Below are 20804 nucleotides of genomic sequence, written 5' to 3'. Positions count from 1 at the left end.
TTGTACATAGGAGCAGTATTATAGTAGTTATATTCTTGTACATAGGGGCAGTATTATAGTAGTTATATTCTTGTACATAGGGAGCAGTATTATAGTAGTTCTATTCTTGTATATAGGACCAGTATTATAGTAGTTATATTCTTGTACATAGGGGGCAGTATTATAGTAGTTATATTCTTGTATTTAGGGGCAATATTATAGTAGTTATATTCTTGTACATAGGGGCAGTATTATAGTAGTTATATTCCTGTACATAGGGGCAGTGTTATAGTAGTTATATTCTTGTACATAGGAGCAGTATTATAGTAGTTATATTCTTGTACATAGGGGACAGTATTATAGTAGTTATAGTGTTGTACATAGGGGCCGTATTATAGTAGTTATATTCTCGTACATATAGGGCAGTATTATAGTAGTTATATTCTTGTACATAGGAGCAGTGTTATGGTAGTTATATTCTTGAACATAGGAGCAGTATTATAGTAGTTATATTCTTGTACATTTGGAGCAGTATTATAGTAGTTATATTCTTGTACATAGGAGCAGTATTATAGTAGTTATATTCTTGTACATAGGGGGTAGTATTATAGTGGTTATATCCTTGTACATAGGGGGCAGTATTATAGTAGTTATATTCTTGTACATAGGAGCAGTATTATAGTAGTTATATTCTTGTACATAGGGGGCAGTATTATAGTAGTTATATTCTTGTACATAGGAGCAGTATTATAGTAGTTATATTCTTGTACATAGGGGCAGTATTATAGTAGTTATATTCTTGTACATAGGAGCAGTATTATAGTAGTTATATTCTTGTACATAGGGGACAGTATTATAGTAGTTATAGTGTTGTACATAGGGGCCGTATTATAGTAGTTATATTCTCGTACATATAGGGCAGTATTATAGTAGTTATATTCTTGAACAAAGGAGCAGTATTATAGCAGTTATATTCTTGTACATTGGGAGCAGTATTATAGTAGTTATATTCTTGTACATATGAGCAGTATTATAGTGGTTATATCCTTGTACATAGGGGGCAGTATTATAGTAGTTATATTCTTGTACATAGGGGGCAGTATTATAGTAGTTATATTCTTGTACATATAGGGCAGTATTATAGTAGTTATATTCTTGAACAAAGGAGCAGTATTATAGCAGTTATATTCTTGTACATAGGGGCAGTATTATAGTAGTTATATTCTTGTACATAGGGGGCAGTATTATAGTAGTTATATTCTTGTACATAGGGGGCAGTATTATAGTAGTTATATTCTTGTACATAGGAGCAGTATTATAGTAGTTATATTCTTGTACATAGGGAGCAGTATTCTAGTAGTTATATCCTTGTACATAGGGGCAGTATTATAGTAGTTATATCCTTGTACATGGAGGACAATATTTATGTTAGCAGAACAATGGGGTTTATAGGTAGACATGCACTTTGTGCCATTGTTTGCTCATTATTTGTGCTGTGTAGTCTCAGTATCGAGCAGTCAGTAGATTGTAAATAGTATTAGTTAAGCAGAAGTAGCACATTAACACATTATCGGACAATTATTATATTCTTCTCCCAGAGGAAAGAATTATTTAGGAAGGACGTTTCATTTTTCACAAGGTGACTTCATTGAAAGGGTTAAGTGGTGCTGCAGACAGACTGTAGAATAACTCGCTGGCCTTACAGTGCATGCAGGGAGATAATTAAGAAAACAATTCAATCTCATTAGTAAATGTGATGGGGTCTGGGAGAGAGATGCCAGAGTAATTGAAATGAGCATTTCCCCTCAGGGAGGGGGTCACGTACCCTCTTACAGACCACTGGCATTTCTGTTTGTGCAAAGACATTATTCTGATCCTTCAATAGAGGAAGAAAGAATAAGTGCAGGGGATGGAAAGGATCTCATACAGGGGGCGGCATAGCCATAGGGGGCGCAGAGATATAGGGGGCGGCATAGCCATAGGGGGCGCAGAGGAAGCAACTGGAGTCCTGGTGCATGTTTTGCATTGGGGTCTCTTTATCTGGTCAGGGTCTTCAGCCTCCTCGGGCACCAGGATCTGGATGCATCTGTTACCCCTGCACCCCTACAGTTACACCCCTGTTACGGATTGACTTTGCACCCGTGGCCCTCAGATTTTGGCCGGCTTGTCGTCTCGCTCTTACATAGCGGAAACATTGCTAGTATAAGCCATTTATTTTCTATCCACACCTTCCCTGCAGCAGATTCCCCCTGTGCTGACGCGGCAGAGATGGGGATTTATGTTCCAGAGACATCAGCTGTTACAGGATGCAGGTGGAGTGGCATTTATTGTAACTCTGCTCAGCAGATGAGAGGCGCGACTCAGTTCAGATGTTTCTGCAGCTGTGCTATATGTGACCGTGTAGGCAGCTCCACTGCTGCCTGATGCTGGAGCCATACACTAAGGCCAGGCAGAGTTGTCATGGGGCTGCAGCATATCCCTCCATACTGGTGACCTGTCATCTCATCAGGACTAAAATATTCTCTTATCAGACCAGAAGGCAGAGGCATAGCTAGAGTCCGATGGGCCCTGGTGCAAAATTTGAACCGGGACCCCACCTGCATGTTTCTCAGATGTATGGGCGTTGTAGATGTCGTCACTGAATTTTGGGTCTTCTATCCTTTGGATTACGAGCTCGGAGAGAATGAAGACACAGGGCAGGATGTTTGTGTCTAAACATACTCTAAAAACTTTATTACAAAACACAGGGCTAATATACACCCTAAAGGCAGGAAACGGATTTGCCATATATGGTTCGATTATACAGTTTAGCTGAACAAGCGAAAAAAGCTAGTTTCTGTATGCTTTAAAATATTTAATTAGACTTATCTAGTTAGCAAGGTCATTTCATCTTTCTGCAAGAACACATTATTGCTACAAGAAGAAACATCTGGCCAGGGAGAATCACTTTATCTTCTCCCAAGGACACGCTATTGATACAAGAAGGAACATTCATAGCTGTTGTTTTCACCAAAAATAACTGTCAGACTTATATAGCATAGATGGGGCCTTTAAACTTGAGGGACTCCATCTTCTGCTATAACATTCCATCCTTTTGTTCCTTCATTTATCAATACGAATTTCTATGTTTTCTTTTAGTACAACGCTGAATACACATTAGAAAAAGCTTAAAAACCAAATAAACCGCAAGACACATTAGCAAAACCTGTAAAATAGCTTGTACTATGCCAGCCAACCACCCACCAATACCTTTAAACCAATTTGTGGGATTTAGAAAGGAAAATCTCTGTGTGGAATTATTGGCCAAAGTATCTGAACAGTTCACCCAAAAGTTTATCTCTTCCCATGAGACCGGGACAGCGAGAAAGGGTATGCTAGTGGACGTCACAGGGGCATGTGTACATATCCAACAATTAGCAATGGTCTGGTTTTGCTCCTTTAGTCCATCGATTAGAGCAAGATGGTGTCTAATGAATCTATTGTCGTCTCCATCCATGGTGCCTAACGTAGTCCATGCACCTGTGGTCGCAAGGATGCAGGTAAGTATAAACAATGTCATCATTCTTTGTCCGCTGGTTCTCCTAGTATCTTTTTGCAATGGGACGCGTGGATCCAGGTCTCTTTTCACTCTAGCTTAACGGCTGTACTTGTGGTCAGCAGAACTTGAAAGGGTCCGTCAAACTGTGGATCTAGGCTTTTCCTCACGTGTCTTTTTATAACCACCCAGTCTCCAGGTTGCAGTGTATGGCTGCTAGAGTCTTGATCTGGATCTGGAAGAGAACTGAAGACATTATCATGTACTTGCTTAATCTTTTTGTGTAAAGCCCTCACATAGGAACTTAGCACATGGTTGTTCATTTCTAATGCTTGCGGATAGAAACACCCTAGGCTGGGTACGTTGCCAAACAATACCTCATATGGAGAGAGTCCAGTCTTTCTATTAGGCGTGTATCTTACTGAAAACAGAGCAAGTAGTAAACAGTCCGGCCATGGTTTTCCTGTCTCAGCCATGGCTTTCTGAATTTTTAATTTCAATGTCCCATTCAGTCTTTCCACTTTACCACTACTTTGTGGGTGATATAGGGTATGGAATGCTTGTTGAATTCCTAGAGCTGACATGACTTCATTCATTATTTCACCTGTGAAGTGTGTACCTCTGTCACTCTCAATTACCTCTGGTACCCCATACCTGCAGACCACCTCCGCAAGCAGTTTCTTTGCGGTTGCCGCAGCCGTGGCTTTGGCAATCGGGAAAGCCTCTGGGAATCCTGAGAACAAATCAATACAGACCAACACATATTCCCATGATCCTGACTTTGGCAGCTGAATATAATCAATTTGCAGTCTCTGGAATGGATAGAGGGGCCGGGGGGTGTGTTTGGGTGGTGTTTTAACTACTCTACCCTGATTATGTGTAGCACATATCATGCACCCTTGTACCAGGTTTTCAATACAGGTGGAGAATCCTGGTGCCACCCAATGTTTCTGCATCACACTCATCACACCCGTTTTAGATTGGTGTGTCGGCCCATGTAGTATCTGGGCAGCTGCTGGGTACAGTGCCCTTGGAAGGCATCGTCGTGTCCCTTTCCCCCATACCCCATTTGCTTCATTCAGGCATGTACCTTCCTTTAAACACTTATCGACCTCCTCCTTTTGAGCCTGAGCCTGCATTTGGGATAAGATGTCCTCCGACACAAAAGGGTTTTTAGGGGCACTTAACTGACGTACTGTTGACCCTTGTTGCGGCTTACAGGCTGCTGTTTTTGCCGCTGCATCTGCCATCGCGTTTCCTCTGCTTACCTGGTCCGTGCGTCTGGTATGTGCTCTTACCTTTATGACAGGTACTTGTTTGGGTAGTTGTAGCGCATCAATTAACTGCTGGACCGCATCAGCATTCTTAATGGGGTGTCCTGCTGCCGTCAGGAAACCTCTTGACTTCCATATTGGACCAAAATCATGCGATATACCGAATGCGTACCTAGAATCTGTGTAAATGTTAACAATACTACCTTCCGCTAGTTTACAGGCCTCGGTTAGGGCCCTAAGTTCAGCTTCTTGAGCCGACTGGTGTGGGAGCATTGGTTCTGCCTTGATTACTGCATTGAGGGAGACAACTGCATATCTAGTATGGAAGGTACCTGAATCGTCCTGATGACGGGATCCATCTACAAAAAATTCAAAATCTGCATTTTGTAATTCATGTTCAAATACAGTAGGTAAACCTGCCGTTTCTTGTGCCATCATTTGTACACAGTCATGAGGAACTTCCTCTCTTGGATCTTCCTTAAAAAGCACAGTACCTGACCCCTCCTTCAGATCCGAGAGAGGTAACAAAGTTGCTGGATTCAGGGTAGTACACCTCTGTAAAGAAACATTGGGAGGCATTAACAGTGCACATTGTAACCTGAGATGACGTGCTGCGGAGAGGTGAGCGGGTTGCACTTGAGTCAATATAGTATAGACATAATGAGGTGTTAGAACGGTGAGCGGGTGGTCAAGAACAATGTCTGCGGATTTATGGAGTAATAGTCCAACAGCATGCAGAGCACGTACGCAGGATGGTGCACCTCTGGCTACCGCATCCAATCTGCCACTAAAATAGGCAACAGGTCTCTGATTATCACCGTGTGTTTGAGTTAAAAACTCCTGCTGCATGTCCAGCTTGTTCATGAAGGTACAGAGTAAATGGGAGCTCATAATTAGGTGTACCCAAAGCTGGAGCGGCCAAAATACGGTTCTTGAGAGAATAAAAACAGTCTATTGCCTCTGATGTTAGTACAAAAGGTGTTGGAGTAAGACAGTCATAGAGGGGCTGCATTAAAACAGAGACGGCATGAATCCACTGTCTGCAATAGGAAACAAGTCCAAGAAAAGTTCTGAGGGCTGCAACATTAATGGGGACGGTGAATGCCTGTACTGCTTGTTTACGTGCATTTGTTAAATGACGAGCTCCTGGTGTAATACAATGTCCCAAAAAGGTGACTGAAGATTTACAAAACTGAAGCTTATCTTTCGATGCCTTGCAGCCAGCGTGATAGAGAAACAACATAAGCGATATAGTTGCACTATGACATTGTTTCCTGGAGGGGGCACAAATGAGCAGGTCATCGACATATTGCAAAACAACGATATGTGGTTCAGACCATCCCTCCAGCATTTCCTGCAGACTTGCAGTGTACATTGTGGGTGAAATTCTGGGCACCCTGTGGCAACACTGTCCATGTATATTGACTGCCCTGGAATGTGAAAGCAAACAGGTACTGGCAGTCAGGATGTAATGGTACACTGAAAAATGCATTTGCCGAATCAACCACTGAAAAGCAAAGCGAGTTAGAAGGTATCTGTGACAGAAGAGTATGCGGGTTGGGCACAACTGGTGTTAGAAGTTCTGTGGCTTTGTTAACCAACCGGAGGTCATGGACCATTCTATATGCGGCTGGTTGTCCTGACACACTCTTTATCTATACTGGGAACAGGGGAGTGTTGCAAGGGGACTGGGTTTTGACTAGGACTCCTCTCTGTAGTAATTTTTGGACCTGCTGGGCTATGGCATTCTCCTGAGCCGAGCTAAGGGGATACTGCCGCTGTTGAGGCAAGATGGCTCCTGGTTTTAATTTCACCATTACTGGTTGAACTCTTAACCTACCAACATCTGTTTTGTCTGAGGCCCAAAAATCATGTGGTACAGCCTGCTCCAATATCGGGTGAAACTCATTTGTCTCTTCTATGCTGGCAATATCTAGTGACATAATTTTGCAAAGGGTACTTGGTTTTAAACCTGGGGTCATGGTGACAGTGCCATCGGGATGATACTCAATATGTGCTTGTAATTGGGACAACACATCATTTCCCAAAAGGTTACATTGGCCTCGGGGCGATACCATGAGCTGGCTATGTACAGTAGCTCCTTGAATTTGCAGGGGAATTCTCTTGGTGACAGGGAGCAGGACAGACGGGGAATTGAAGGGGGTGGCAATGACATGATGTGAAAAATCAGTGTCAGTGTATGGCCAATCACCTTGCGTAATTACTGAATTGTCGGCCCCCGTATCTACTTGGAAATCAATTTCATGTCCCCCTGGTAGGTTCACCTGCACTATACAACTGGGAGTTGGGGGTAAGGAGATGAGGGGGTTCATGTGCAAGCTACCCTCATCCTATGGGGGCGTTGTTTGGTCGGCTGGAGGACCCGTACTCTGAGCATTTGGATACGGGTTGGTCCTACAGTTCTTTCTAAAATGTCCTGGCTTTTTACATCCGTAACACAGTTTCTGTCCTCCTCCTTCAGTCCGTCCTCTGCCTCTGTTGTTTCTGGGGGTCGTCTCTACTATATGTATTCTGGCAGCTCTTTTTGCCTGCGCTATGTAATGCTGTGCCCCCTGAGCTATTCTAGCTAAATCTTCTGCCTTCACTGATCTCCAGTCTGGCCTACTTGCTTTTACCTTCTCTGCAATCTCTTTCTTTAGTCCATTCATGAAAGCACTTGCTAATACCCTCTCACTAGTCTTATTCCCGGGGTTGAACCCCATTTCTGACCAGGTTTTCTTTAGTGCATAGAAATAATCCTTAGGATCTTCCTCCTTTCTCTGCACTCTATCTTCTAGTGTAACTTGCTTTTCTGCTTGCCTGTCTTGACATGCTTTTACCAACGCTGCTGCGAATAGGACTCCAGCTGCTGCATCATTAGATTCTGCATCTACGGGTCCGGTCCTACTGGCATACTGTTTTTTTGTCTCATCTATCAACCTATCATAGCGGGCTTCATCTGCCAATTTTCCCTTAATTACCCCCTGCAGATCTATTCTAGTGGCATGATACGTATCCTGTATGGTGGTGATCATTCTAGCAAAACCCATAGGGGACTGGGATGGATCTGGCAGCTGGGCGATCAGTGCCAACTGCTCTGAAGGGCTCCATGGTCTATACATTAACATTGTACGAGCTTCCTGACCTGGAACCACTGCATCCCCCCCTGCTGCTGCTGCTCCCGGTGCTCCTGGCACAACTACCGTCCTCACTGGGAATTGTCTAGCTGGGTGGGGTCTCGGTCCTCCACATGCCACACAGATGTCTACTGTCAAGGGATTCTGCTGTCCACATCTGGGGCAAACCCAACATTTAGGTTCCTGGGAATTCTGGTACTGGGGTGGGGGTGACGTCGGGAGCGGACAGGGAGGAAAATCTGTCATTCCAGTTTTTGTCAGTCTGTAACGTCCGTCTCCTAATTCTTCAATCTTTCCTTCAAAATAAGCGCATGCATTCATCCATACATCTACTGTCCCTAACAGACCCTTATCTTTCAGCCATCCATGATAGGAGTTAAAGAAGGATTTCCATTTCTCTCCATTCATCTCTCCATTCTCATTCATTCCCGCTTTACACAATATTTTGTCAATTCCAATCAGTGCCTGTTTCCCTTCTCTGCGTACTACTAAGTCTTTGGCTATAATGCCTTCCTTGGCATTTTGGTTCCCCATTTTTTTCGGTTCTCCTCACCTAGAAGAGACTCCTCAGTCACTTAGACAATGGTCACTTAGACAATGGGCCACAAAGGTTTCTGAACCATTCCACTACTAGCCTCTCTAGGACTTATACGCCAACCAGAAAAACAGACCAAAAACATCAATCCCGAGACACACCCACAACACAATCATTGGATCCATACTTTCATTCTTAAATTCTCCAAAGGATAGAAGGCAGGACTGTCAATTTATCTGAGGGATTCTACTGGTTCAAAAGGACCTGAGCCAGACAACAATCTGTTGAATTACCTGGGGAGCCGACCGCTCGGGGGTGAGGGAGTCTCTTCTATGCAGTGATATAATTAGGTAGAATATAACAGTTATTCTTACCTCAGCGCTGTATATATCACCAACAGAGAGCTTCACTCGTCCCATGTCTCGGACCGGTCGAGCACCCTTGGGTAGATTAACTCAAGGTCCCTGTTCGAGGCGCCAGCTGTCGTCACTGAATTTTGGGTCTTCTATCCTTTGGATTACGAGCTCGGAGAGAATGAAGACACAGGACAGGATGTTTGTGTCTAAACATACTCTAAAAACTTTATTACAAAACACAGGGCTAATATACACCCTAAAGGCAGGAAACGGATTTGCCATATATGGTTCGATTATACAGTTTAGCTGAACAAGCGAAAAAAGCTAGTTTCTGTATGCTTTAAAATATTTAATTAGACTTATCTAGTTAGCAAGGTCATTTCATCTTTCTGCAAGAACACATTATTGCTACAAGAAGAAACATCTGGCCAGGGAGAATCACTTTATCTTCTCCCAAGGACACGCTATTGATACAAGAAGGAACATTCATAGCTGTTGTTTTCACCTAAAATAACTGTCAGACTTATATAGCATAGATGGGGCCTTTAAACTTGAGGGACTCCATCTTCTGCTATAACATAGAGTTCCTGATCCTGTGAAGACATACGTTTGCCCCCCATGTAACAATGTCCTCCATTCTGTAATAATGTCCCCGATCTTGTGCTCCTTTCCTGTAACAATGTCTCCCATTATGGTCCCCTTCCTGGTATATTATTTCCCTTTCCTGGTATAATGTCCTTCATCATGGGCCCCCTCTTGGTATAATGTCCCCCATCCTTGCCCTTCCTGGTGTAATGTCCCCCATCATGGCCCTTCCTGGTATAATGTCCCCCACCCTCGGCCCCTTCCTGGTATAATGTCCCCCATTATGGGCCCCTTCTTAGTATAATTTCCTCTATCCTTGGGCCTTTCCTGGTATAATGTCCCCCATCCTGGGCCCCTTCCTGGTATAATGTCCCCCATCCTGGGCCCCTTCCTAGTATAATGGCCTCCATCCTGGGCTTTTCCTGGTATAATGTCCCCCATCCTGGTCCCTTCCTGGTATAATATCCCCCTACCCTGGGCCCCTTCCTGGTATAATGTCCTCCATCCTGGGCCCCTTCCTGGAATAATGTCCCCCATTCTGGGCCCCTTCTTGGAATAATGTTCCCCATCCTGGACCCCTTCCTGGTATAATGTCCCCCATCCTGGGCCTCTTCCTAGTATAATGTCCTCTATCCTGGGCCTTTCCTGGTATAATGTATCCCATTCTGGGCCCTTCCTGGTATAATGTCCCCCTACCCTGGGCCCCTTCCTGGTATAATGGCTTCCATCCTGGGCCCCTTCCTGGAATAATGTCCCCCATTCTGGGCCCCTTCCTGGAATAATGTTCCCCATCCTGGTCCCCTTCCTGGTACAATATCCTCCTGGTATAATACCATCCATCCTGGGCTCCATCCTGGTATAATGTCCTCCATCCTGGGCCACTTCTTAGTATAATGGCCTCCATCCTGGGCCTTTACTGGTATAATATCCCCCATCCTGAGCCCCTTCCTGGTATAATGTCCCCCATCCTTGGTCCCTTCCTGGTATAATGGCCCCCATCATGGGCCCCTTCCCGATATAATGTCCCCCATCCTGCTGTCACGGTTGTGTCAGAGGTGACAGACAGTCGCCCTGCAGTTGATTGCTGGAGATCTCTATGTTTGGCATTACAGACATCTTCTTATAGGCTGGCTGTCTCTAGGACCCAGCGGCTACCTCCCTCTTGCTAATTGGCTCCCTGGCCTGGGTGTATAAATACCTGGTGTGTCTGAGAGGGTAGTGCCGGTGATATTCATTACTACTTGTGAGGCTTTAGCAAGAGCAGTACTTCTTCCTCTCTGGAGCTTGAGGCCGTGTGCGCATTTGTTTGGTGTCGTCTAAAGCTAAGCAATTCCCCCCTGTTTGTCTACTCTTGTTGTCAAAAGCGTTTAGTAGAGATCGACTAGTGGTCATCTCTTTCCTTCCCTAGCCTTAGCCAGGGAAAGTCAGGGCGAGGCACACGTGCGGTGATTGGTGAAGAGCCAATATAGGGACAGTAGTTGAGACAGGGTGACACTACACCAGACTAGGAGGTCTTCACTCCCCCCTTTCCCTAATGTCTGGGATCCCTTTCCCTCTTCCCTCTGTGTTGCACTAAGTCTTTCTCACACCTTGGGTGACACCTGGGCCCCTTCCTGATATAATGTCCCCCATCCTGGACCCCTTCCTGGTATAATGTCCCTGTTCTGCTGTTCTTCTCTAACAAATGTAAAAAAATAAAAATAAACGATTCTTCTCACCTTCCTCTGGTCCCAAGACGTGTGGCATCGTCTTCCATACCCGGTGAAGAAGCTGTAAGCTGACTTGCACTTGACTGTGATCGTTATGCTCCTGCCAGAAGATAGACCTACCTATCTATCTATCTATCTAACTATCTATCTGCCAAGTGTGAACAGGTGCAAGCTGTAGTGACTGCATAATATAGAACCAAAAGAACACGACCACCTCTGTAAGCACTAAGATATAAGAAAACATCCCAGGAGTGCACAGGTGACTATTCCTAAAAAAAAACAGCATTCTCCTCTCCTGAAATACTCTGTGCTCCTGTAACATTGCTCTCTCCATTATCTTTCATTTTGTGACCTCCAACTTCCCCTTCTTATATCAACGCTCTTGTCACATCACCCATTTCTGTTATAATTCACTGCCTCCACAAGATCAACCCAAATCTCACCTGAAACACTCTGTGCTGCTGAGGTCCCTCCTCCTTCCTCTATGACACTCAGTCTGCCTTTTCTTTTTGCCGCTGTGTCTTCTCTGAGACCATCATGTGATTGGACAGATCACTAACCCTGAAACTTCACCTTATCCCCCTCTGCCAGCAAAATCAACACATCATGTTCCTGAAATACTCTGTGCTGTCAAGGTGCCTATTTTTTTTTATTTTACTCCTGGGTGCTGACATCTTGGCACTTTTATGTTATATGCTGCTGTATTACAAACTTTTCCTAAAATACTCTGCACTGCTGTGACAATGCTTCTTCTGCTGTAACCTCCCACTTGTCTCTCCAGAATCATGATGCTGTCCCAGTCCTGTTGTGCCTCCTCACCAGATCAGCACGCGCTTGTCCTTAAACACTCTGTGCTGCTGTGGCAGTGTCAACTTAGCTGATTTTACATGGAGCTCCCCTTTAAGAATGCAGCACAAGGGACCTGCGCATGCGACACGACTTCGTAATTCCTCGACATACGGGGTAACCAGTTATTTGCTGAAGCCAGAATTACCATCAGCCACTTGAGAGGGTCGGATTTATCCCACGTCTATTGTTTGTTGTAGAAAATCCGGCTTTTTTTTATTCTAATTCCAGTGTAATCAGCTCATTTGCATACGGCGGCGGAACAACCGTGGAATGACTTAATCGCTGCCCTTGAAATGAAAGGAATTAATTGCGACTTGCAGGTGGATAGAGGGTTAAACCAGACAAAAGACAAAATAATTTTCTACATTTTTTCTTCTTTTTTGCATAAGAATGGTTAACCCTCTAGTGACTACCTAGAGCGGTGATTTCCAACCAAAGTACAACTACTCCCAGCATGCTATGCTAACTCGAACATGAGAATCTTATTGTACCTAATCCTCAGGATTATGCTTAGATGTAACAGACCTGGTGCAGAGACAGAACAGAGTGGTGTACCATCCGGCGCTGTACGAGCAGAGCACAGCATATCTGTTCTGTAGTATACAGGCTTCACTGTCCCGTATCTAGTGGGGCAGACCCCGGTTTAGGAAGCTTTCCTGCTCTCCCAGGAGGTCAGCTGCAGGTACTGTAGTTGTGACTTTAGGACACAGATACAGTCACAAAACCATAAGGCTGAGGCTCAGCACAGGAGGCGCGATGATATCACTACACTGTGCCTGCTGCGACTCTCAGGTCTGCTCCACACATCAAGGGAATGGCACAGGGGGAGAATTTCTTCTCTTTTGCCAGCATAATGGAATGGACCATTTGGGGACATCTTACTGTGTTGGGGTTCACTAGGGGCTTCATACTGTGTGCAGGCAGCTTTGGTGGCATCATACAATGTAGGGGACACCATGGGACCATCATACTCTATATGTTGGTGGTGGGTGCTTTAGGATCATTATGTGTTGGCATTATACTGTGTTAGGGGACTATGGGAGAATCATACTGTGTGTGGGGTGGATGCTTTAGGAGCATCATGTGTGGGCATCACACTGTATGAGGGGGATTCATTGTGAGATTCAGAACTGGGGGCATCTTTACATGTGTGGGGGACACTATGGGGGTATCATTATTTTGAAGGCATTGTTGGGGCTTCTTAATGTGTAGGAGAGACACTGTGGGAGCATCATTGTGTGGGCTGTGGGTGTATCATTCTGAATGGTGGGCAAGAGGGCATCTTCATTTGTGTGGGGGGCACTATGGGGTATCATTAACTGGGGGATACTGTAGGGCCGTTTAATGTGTGTGGAATAGACTGTAGGGATAGTATGGGAAGAGCACTGTGGGGGGCATCACTGTATGTGGGGGCATCTCTTTGGAGCAACATGCTTTGCGGAGGAGACTTAGGGGGGCATCATATCGCACAGAGGCCATAAGCATAAAAGCGGTATAAACAGTGTGACAACTGTAAGGGGCATTTATAGCAGTATTATTTCTGTGTGGTCGCACAAAAAATACTGGATTGGGTTAGGAGCGCAGCTAAAGTGTAAAAATGTGTCCCTTCTTCCTGTCCTTCATAGTTGGTAGGACTGGTAATATGCCTGACAACATTTAGCCCCAGGTTGTGGGTCTCCCTAAATAGCAGCAAACAGAAACCTGGAGGAGGGAGATGCAGCTGCAGTTTCTCTCTCTCTCTCTCTCTCTCTCTCTGAAGCAGCAAAGTGAGACATCTGATTGGCCCAGACCACACAGCACAGCTCTGACATCACAGCAGGAAGTATCCGCCCACTCAGCACAGATGGAGAGAGAGAGACTGTGCAGCAAAAGGAAAGGAACCCCATGCACTCTGCAGATTACACACATTTGGGTCTGCATCCGTCTTCTATAGCTGCCTAAAGAGGGAGAAGGATTTGGGATATTCCGAAAGAATCACATAATATTTATCTCAGCCAAGCATTACATGTTACATTGTGTTACTACCTGATACATTGTATCATTAAATGTGCACATTGTACCCACACGACTGGTCCCCAGGGCGCCACCTGGTGGAGGCTAATATATAGCATCAGAAAACCGTTGTAAATGATGGGGACATATTAACAGCAAATTAATTAGTCGAGAGGCCCCAACCCAATCATCTGCCTGTGTTCACGAAAACCTGCTTAGCAGACTAATTGATCATCGTCTCCTGTAACCGATCATTACTTACATGCATATACCCAACTGTTAACCCCTATCGTGAGACAATTAGATTCTCAGCCCCTTGCGACGTCTTTCTTGTATAAGGGCTTATGCATTAGCCACTGGCTACAAACTTTTGCCCCAATTCAGTATTTCCGCACAACAACCCCATCTGCAAGAAAACAAATCTGACCATCAGCTCCTAACGGGAATGGAGCAAATGTGAACAGGTGCAAACTGTAATGACTGCTGTAATATATACAAATCACTGAGCGCGGCAGACACTGTGCGCAGCCATAAATGTACAAACACTGAATGTGTGGAATATAAACTGCAATTACTGCCATATAGATTATACGTGTAAAAATGAAGCTAATTAGTGCACAAATTGGTCAACTCGTGTGCGCCCATCAGCCACAACAAGACAACCTTTGATGGGATCCGTGGCTGATGGGCGCACACAAATTGACCAATTTGTGTGTTAAGCATCTCATTTTTTTCAGTATAGTTATATGGTAATAATGCAGTTTACATTGCACATATTCATTGAAGCAGCTTCATCTCGCAGATACAATGCACTTCTCAGCTTGCAATAAATGTGAAATATCTTCCCCAGTGAATAGAAGTCATTACATCCTTTCCTTTGGCCACTAGGGGGCAGTAGCTGTCTTTTTTTTTTTACTAACAATAAACCTGCACTCCCACCCTGCACCTTTCTGGATGTACAACCATCTAGTTACATAGGAGCCCAGAGCAAGGGCTGGGAGAAGCAGAAGGTGAGAGCGGGAGGGGGGGGGGGGCCGCGGCTGCTGGAGAGGTTCTTGATGATAATTTGAATGCACCCGTTAATGATCAAAGTGTTACACACTAATTACTAGCACTTACCTATGAGATATTAAGTAATCTGTCTCTTTTTTTGCACCCAACGATGATTCTCTTAATGAGCTTCAGACTGACTCTTTTATAAATATTTTATTTATTTATGGCTTAATTTTTATTTTAAGCTGATAATTCCCCGGTGGAAGCGCGAGAGGATGGGAAGAGCGATAAGTTAAGTGAAGAAAGTTGCTGGCGGATATGGAGGATGACAGACTTTACACGTATTGATAAAATACCCAGTGAGCGCCAGTCGGCTGTGAACGATGGACGGACACATCAGTCACCGGAATACAATGGGCGAGGTAATTAGCCAAATTTAGGTTTTGTTTGCCAAAAATAATCAATTTCCTTAAAGATGATACCCCCCGTCTAGAGGCGCATGTAGTCAATAATGTAATTGACGCACCCCCTGGGCCATATTCTTTAGGGGGAATATCCGGAGCCGGATCAGATGGGAGTTGTAGTCTTCCGAGTGGCTGTGACCCGGTCCGTGCCCAGGGTGTCAAACTGAGTTGTATGTGGCAGTCCTACAGATGTTATTAAGTTCTTTATTGTCGACTACGCCACCCGTTGTATTGCGGTCACTATGGCCGCCGCTGCAGCAGGGTCCGCTGAGGCTGATGGTATAGGTGCAGCTTGTGATGGTATAACCCCCAACGGGTGGGGTATAGCCTCAGGGGGATCAGGTGCAGAGGATGGGAGTTGTGGTGATGCAGTGTAGACGGCAATCAGAGACAGAGTCGGGTTATGCAGTTTAGGATGTTTACTCACTGCTGATGTTCTGGTCACTCCAGCTTCAAGTGACCTCCCGAGCCGTGCTGCGTCCACCAGGTTCTGGATCCAGCCAACTCCCAAATAAGTCCGGAGCGTGACCCTGAGCTCTCCTTCTGTCCTTTCTCTGGCCGTCCCCACTATTGATCCACCCAGGTCCAGCTCCCTCGGGCCTTCTGTGGGGAGACCCTTGGCCTGGGGTTCCCTGACCCTCCTCGTGGTATGCCTTCGTGGTGGATGTGGTGGGTGACCGTGACAAACGCTGCCCACGGTCTCCGGTCTCTGGCTGGGGAGTGTTTTTGCCCCCACCAGCTTGGGTTCCGGTACCCTGTGCCGACTCTTCACCCGGGGATTTAATTTGGGGTCTTAGAGTCCTTTCTTCTGCTTTCCCCTCTGGGTCTCTCTTTCTCCTCTCTCACTCTGGGTCTCTCTTCTCCTCCGCTCGCTGACTTTCTCTCTGCAACTGACCCTGTTCTTAGTTGGTGCCCACCTTATATACACCCTCTATGTGTGAGCTCAGGTGACCAGCACCCAATGAGCTCCTATCTTTACCCAGGCTGCTCCCCCTTTCTGCCCCTACACTACTTGGGATGTACCACCCCCCTCCCACTCCAGCCAGGAACAGACTCGGTCGTACCTGCACATTTCTAAGTGGGAGTACCGTCGGCCTGTTCCTCGGAAATGGGATGTGTGTAGTGCATGCAGCCTACCGAGCTCAGATCCACACTCCATCCTTACCCGGGAGTGGAATATCACACCTCTGGGTTGAGGTGCAATACCCCTGTAGCAGCCGAATCCTCAGGGTGCTACATTCCCCCCTGGTAAATCACAGCACGTCCTCGGGCTGTAAGACAAAACCACCAAAACATACATTTTTTTTTCATAAACATATAAAACATATTAAACAACATATCTTAGCAGATAAAACATTCTCGTCGCCTCAGGCTCCTCCTCCGGTCACTGTGCAACGTGTGACCGGGTAAAGCGCGACAGTCTCTCTGGAAAACTGGTTTTCCCTATAAAACCGGTAGGGGGCGCTTTAGGACGCGCAACTATTTACAGGGATATGGCCGCTCTCAGTCCTCGGCCAGGTAAGGAGGGAAAGGGAATGGCTGCTCACAGTCCTCAGCCTGTGGGATTAAGGGTAAACGGGTAAACAGTTCACTCAGCTGGTCCCAACGGGGACTATTTTTGCAGTAACAGTTTCTTTATACCCCGATTGGGTAACTATTTACAGCACCTACTCCGCTGTACTCAACAACGTCTTCCTCCTGCTCCTGCTTTGGGGATCTCAGCTTCAGACCCGTCCGGATCCTCTTGCTCTTCCTCCTCACATCGCAGCTCCTCCTCTGTCAGGCGATGCACATGGAGGGCGTAAGGTCCTTTGGCACACTTGTGCCGGGTGAAGGTGACCTCGTCCCCGATATAAAGGTCACGACCTCTGTGCCCCTCCGGCAGATGGGACTCCACATCTCTGCGCGTGACAAAGACGTCGCCGGGGGTGTTGTGGTCTCTGATGAAGCCCCACCCATGCTGCATGTTGAACTTAATTACAGTCCCGGTGGTGCGGGGACTGTGCGCTGCACGGGAGTCCCTCCTGGTTCGGCTCTTCTGCTCGGCGCTCCTTATTTGGGCCTGTTGTTCCCGGACCCGCCTCTCTCTCCGCTCCCTCGCAAACTCCTCGAGCTGCTGTCGGCAGCACGCAGCACGCTCCGCTGCAGCTGCCCTGGTTTCTTGAGTGAACCCCATTAGGTCTTCTCCGGTGGGGTCCCACTCAAATTGGGTCTCTTCAAGCGGGGGCGAGATCCTTATCACGGGCTTCGGAGCCGGAATCAGGGGTGCACACATGGCCCCAACTCTCCTCTGGTGCTCCAGTTCATAATATTTCTGGGGCCAGATGAAAGGCTGCCCGTCCGGCCACGTGTGCTGGGCAAACAAGTCCTCTCCCAGACGCGGCACCTTTGGTTTTACGGGTGCGGGCGCGGTGGTGGTGGCGCCCGGGTTGCCCAGGCCTTGCGGCCAGACCTGGGGCACCTGGAAGGTGAAGGGCACCGTTAGGACGGCGGCGCCCTGGGCTACCTGGCCTTGCGGCCAGGCCGGAGGCTCCGCGGAGGTAGGGGGCGCTGTTGGTGATGCGACGCCCGGGAATTCTAGGCCCTGCGACCAGGCTGGTGTTACTTCCTGTTTTGCCACGCTCGGGGTCGGTGCGCATGGCGTCACAGGGGTCGCGGCGGCGGCTTCCGGTTGGGGCCTAGTCTGCGTCGGTGACATGGCGTTTTCGGGCACAGCAGGGGGACTTTCGGGCTCTGCGACGGGGAGCTGGGGCAGGTAAGCGGTGTCCTGGTTTGGGGTATAGACGTCCCCTTTACCTGCCTCCATGCGTTCGGCTCCCTTCTCGGCGCCGTCTCCGGCCTTGGGTCCTCCCGCGCCATCCTCAGAGGCGGTCTGTCTCCTCAGCTTGGCTGGCGTGCTCCGGGTCTTGGTTTGCTGGGCCATCTCTCGGCTCCACTCCGCCAATGTCTCTCGCTGTACCCGGGCCATCCTCCGTGCGAGGCCCTCCAGGGCAGTCTGTGCACACTCCCGGTCTCGGGGGAGCTGTGTGAGGACCTCCACTAGGCCTAGTGGGGTCGTGGTTTCCAGCAGGCTCCTGACCAACGGGTCGGTGCTGCTCTGCTCTTCTTCAGTTGTCTCCAGCAGGCTCCTGGCCAGCGGGCCGGTGCTGCTCTGCTCTCTGGCCATCTCCGGGTGAGCTTCTCTGCTACTCCTCTCCAGGCTTCTTGCCTCCGGGTCCGCTCGCTCCAGACTGCTCCAAGCGACACCCATCTTTGCTCTCTCCTTTCGTCTCCTCCCCCTTCGAGGGCGGTCCCGGGGCCACTTGGTGATTGTCAGCTCCAGGGGCTGTTCTTTCACGCTGACAGACACCTCTAGCATCACAGTCTCTGTTGGTGGGGGCGGTTTCCACTTTTGGCGCCATTTTCGGTCCTGGCCCACGATGGGAGGTGGCCTCTCGCCACCCTCTGGCACGCCCATAATGGCGTCCGCTCTTCCAAGGCGGGAAACCTTTGGAAATGGCGGGAATCGCTTCCCAGTGGCGGGAAACTCTGCAGATGGCGGGAAAACGCTGTTAATGGCGGACAACCGGCTGGAATCGACTGGTGATGGGGTCCGATGGCGGGGACCCTCCGGAACCGGCAGGAGACTTCTTTTTGAGGTAAACTCGCACTTTTCTTCAGGCACGCAGTACCCGGGTGTTGCGGGCACGTAATCCTGCCGACTACGCCAAAGTTGACGCACCCCCTGGGCCATATTCTTTAGGGGGAATATCCGGAGCCGGATCAGATGGGAGTTGTAGTCTTCCGAGTGGCTGTGACCCGGTCCGTGCCCAGGGTGTCAAACTGAGTTGTATGTGGCAGTCCTACAGATGTTATTAAGTTCTTTATTGTCGACTACGCCACCCGTTGTATTGCGGTCACTATGGCCGCCGCTGCAGCAGGGTCCGCTGAGGCTGATGGTATAGGTGCAGCTTGTGATGGTATAACCCCCAACGGGTGGGGTATAGCCTCAGGGGGATCAGGTGCAGAGGATGGGAGTTGTGGTGATGCAGTGTAGACGGCAATCAGAGACAGAGTCGGGTTATGCAGTTTAGGATGTTTACTCACTGCTGATGTTCTGGTCACTCCAGCTTCGAGTGACCTCCCGAGCCGTGCTGCGTCCACCAGGTTCTGGATCCAGCCAACTCCCAAATAAGTCCGGAGCGTGACCCTGAGCTCTCCTTCTGTCCTTTCTCTGGCCGTCCCCACTATTGATCCACCCAGGTCCAGCTCCCTCGGGCCTTCTGTGGGGAGACCCTTGGCCTGGGGTTCCCTGACCCTCCTCGTGGTATGCCTTCGTGGTGGATGTGGTGGGTGACCGTGACAAACGCTGCCCACGGTCTCCGGTCTCTGGCTGGGGAGTGTTTTTGCCCCCACCAGCTTGGGTTCCGGTACCCTGTGCCGACTCTTCACCCGGGGATTTAATTTGGGGTCTTAGAGTCCTTTCTTCTGCTTTCCCCTCTGGGTCTCTGTTTCTCCTCTCTCACTCTGGGTCTCTCTTCTCCTCCGCTCGCTGACTTTCTCTCTGCAACTGACCCTGTTCTTAGTTGGTGCCCACCTTATATACACCCTCTATGTGTGAGCTCAGGTGACCAGCACCCAATGAGCTCCTATCTTTACCCAGGCTGCTCCCCCTTTCTGCCCCTACACTACTTGGGATGTACCACCCCCCTCCCACTCCAGCCAGGAACAGACTCGGTCGTACCTGCACATTTCTAAGTGGGAGTACCGTCGGCCTGTTCCTCGGAAATGGGATGTGTGTAGTGCATGCAGCCTACCGAGCTCAGATCCACACTCCATCCTTACCCGGGAGTGGAATATCACACCTCTGGGTTGAGGTGCAATACCCCTGTAGCAGCCGAATCCTCAGGGTGCTACATAATCACTTGAGACCCCATTGTGGAGACCCCGCTCCCCTCCACCAGATACATCTGTTACAGCCACGGAGACCACGAACTACAAAATATCACAGTAAGATATCGCTCTGTGCCCGCGAAGATAAATGGACGTCCATGTAATGCCCTGGTGCCAACTGATCGACAGAGGGGGAGTCTTTAATGGAGACTTCTAATGCCTCTAAATCTACAATTTAACTTATATCTACCTATCTCTATATATCTCATATCTATCTATCTATCTCTCCATCCATTCACCATTTATCTATATATCTATCTCTCTAACTATCTCTCCATCTCTCTGTCCATCCATCCATCCATCTTTCTATCCATCTCTCTATCCATCCACCATTTATCTATCTCTCTATCTTTCTATCTATCTCTCCATTTATCTATTGCTATATATTTCTATCTCTCTATCTCTCCATCTAATTATCTCTCCATCTCTCTATCCATCCATTCATCTTTCTATCCATCTATCTA

General features: G+C 47.6%; 1 long non-coding RNA gene across 1 annotated transcript in view; it reads left to right on the top strand.

Moving 5' to 3' along the window:
- Positions 1 to 14883: 14883 nt before the first annotated feature.
- The window catches only part of LOC141156592 (uncharacterized), a 43962-nt gene continuing 38041 nt past the window's right edge, over positions 14884 to 20804 (top strand). Inside the window, exons 1-2 of the long non-coding RNA XR_012247690.1 lie at positions 14884 to 14961; positions 15190 to 15366. This is a non-coding gene — a long non-coding RNA (uncharacterized lncRNA). The remainder of the gene's footprint in view (positions 14962 to 15189; positions 15367 to 20804) is intronic.

Source organism: Phyllobates terribilis, unplaced genomic scaffold, assembly GCF_046119375.1.
Source record: "Phyllobates terribilis strain yellow unplaced genomic scaffold, ASM4611937v1 Scaffold_8__6_contigs__length_399053987, whole genome shotgun sequence".
NCBI classification, from domain to species: Eukaryota; Metazoa; Chordata; class Amphibia; order Anura; family Dendrobatidae; genus Phyllobates; species Phyllobates terribilis.
Note: the sequence above shows the minus strand (reverse complement) of the source record. Positions and strands in the feature narration are given on the sequence as shown.